Here is a 2608-nt window from a genome sequence, read left to right as displayed (position 1 = left end):
CAAGGGCACTCAAAATAATCATGGACATGGTTTTACAAATCAACAACGTTCCAAATATAATTGTGGTGGTGGTCGCCCACAAACTTGAAACTTTGCTACTAAGAATCGTAACTCACATCCCTCATCTTGTGGTAACAACACAACTTCAAACCGTGGTGGTTGTAGCACTGCAACTCGTATCACATGCTTCAGGTTTGGTGGCCCCAACCATAAGGTAGACAATTGTTATGCACTAGAAGAAGAAGTAGAGCAGTATCAAGCCTATCTTACAGTCCAAGCTGGTGACACCATTGATGAATCTTGGTATCCTGATACAGGAGAAAGTCATCACATGACCTCCAACACCTCCGATGCCCAAGGTATACACTCCTACTCTGGTACTGATACTGTATTAATTGGAAATGGTTATGATATCTGTTGAGTTTTGGCTTGATTTCCTGCTGAAAATGTATTTTTTGGGGCTTGGCTTGACTGTTGCTTGACCCTGGCTCGACCCTAGCTCAAGCTAAGGTTCCGCTCGACCTCTGCTTGACAGTCCGCTCGAGCGAACTCATCCAGAGAGTTCCGCTCGACCTCCGCTCGACAGTCCGCTCGAGCGAACTCATCCAGAGAGTTTCGCTCAACCTCCGCTCGACTGTCCGCTAGAGCAAAATCTTCCAGAGAGTTCCGCTCGACCTCTGCTCGACTGTCCGCTCGAGAGAGAATGCAACCCTAACGTGCGCTCAACACTTCGCTCGACGTCCGCTCGAGCGAATGTTCTAAATTAGCGCATTGTGCTATAAATACATCATTTTCTCTTCATTTTGAAGAGATCTCAGCAGCCAGGTTAGAGAGAGTTTTGAGAATCTTTTTGTACACAATCCTAAGAGTCCATTGGGTGTATTGGGGCTTTAGGATTAATGATTTTGTGATCAATACTCTTGTACTCCATCTTTGTTCATAGTGAATTTGTTGAAACCGACCCCGACAGTGGACGTAGGCTCACATTGAGCTGAACCACTTAAATCTTGGTGTTCTTTGTGTGCTTGTTGTTTATTTTGTTGCTTCTGCTATTATTTACTTCAACTTAGCCTTTGTTTGTTCGGTCCATTCCCAACAATATCCCCAATTCTAGCATTGGTAACTTTATATTGTCTAACACCAATCTTAAGTTGCCTGATGTTCTCATTGTTTCTGATATTAAGAAGAAACTTCTATCAGTAACTCAGTTTACACTTGATAATAAATGCTGCTTTCTACTCTATCCGTGGGGTTTTATCATAAAGGATCTAAAGACAAAACATGTGATCCTTAAAGGCAAGGTAGTTGACGACTTGTACCCCATCAGTTCAAGATCTTTCTCTCAATCTCCGGTAGCACTTACAACAATAAAGGTTCCAGGAAAAGTATGACATGCTCGATTGGGACATTCAAATGCTCACATTTTTAACAGTACTTTGTTACCATGTCTTCCTTCTTTGAATAATTATATTGGTTTTTGTGAAAGTTACAAATTGGAAAAGTACCCTTCAAGCTTGAATTTCATATAGTTCAGCTTTTCTTCATACACTACATCTTGATGTATGGGGACCAACTCCCACCACTTCGTATGATGGTTTTCGTTTTTACTTCATCATTGTAGATGAATTTTCTCGATACATATGACAATTTTCAATGGTTTACAAATTTGATGTAGCATCTATTTTTCTCATTTTTTTGAAGATGTTGCGAAATCAATATCACACTTGCATTAAGGTGGTTCAAAGCAATGGGGCAGGTGAGTTCGTAAATCACTCTCTCAAGAGTTATTTCACCACACATGGTTTAATACATCATCTATCATGCCCCAGAACACCTCAACAAAATGGGATGGTTGAGCGTCGTCATTGTTACATCATCAATATTGGTCTCACTCTTATATATGGCTTACTCATCTGTGCATCCTCAATTTTGGACAATTGCATTCCAAATAATTGTTTTTTTTATCAACCTCCTACCAACTCCCATCCTCAACCACAAGTCACCGTATGAAATGGTTTTTAGTACATCCCCATCTTATATTCTATTACGAGTAGTTGGATGTGCATGTTATCCGAATTTCTTTGGTTGATCTAAGTTGGATTGCAAATCCATTTGGTGTGTCTTCCTCAACTACTCCTTCCATCACAGGGGCTATCGGTGTCTCCTTGTGCAAACTGGTAAAATTTACAAATCAAGGCATGTTACATTTTATGAAAATTTCTTTCCCTTCTCAATTGAACATGGGTCTTCCTAAAAGAAATTACACTTCTTCTCTACTCGACTAGTTCCCAAAAGCCTCAAGAATGCTACCTCTTCATCGGAGCCCACAACTCTGTCTTCTTCTCAAAATATGCTGACAGTCTTGGATTCAAGCTCATCTTTACAAGAATTGCAGCCTCAACAAATAACATGCCCCACTCACACTCATTTGATGGTCACTAGAACACAAGATGGTACACGAAGGCCTTGGGTTTTCTTCTCAACCTGTCACCCTCTTCCAGCTTGCTTTGCTGCTGAATTAACCACTCTTAAAACTGAGCCCAAAACTTACAAGCAAGCACTCAAAGATCCCAACTAGCCTCAGGCAATGCAAGCTGAAATAGATGCA

The sequence above is a fragment of the Carya illinoinensis genome, chromosome 5 (assembly GCF_018687715.1).
Source record: "Carya illinoinensis cultivar Pawnee chromosome 5, C.illinoinensisPawnee_v1, whole genome shotgun sequence".
In the NCBI taxonomy this organism is placed as follows: domain Eukaryota; kingdom Viridiplantae; phylum Streptophyta; class Magnoliopsida; order Fagales; family Juglandaceae; genus Carya; species Carya illinoinensis.
This window is presented reverse-complemented; position numbering follows the sequence as displayed.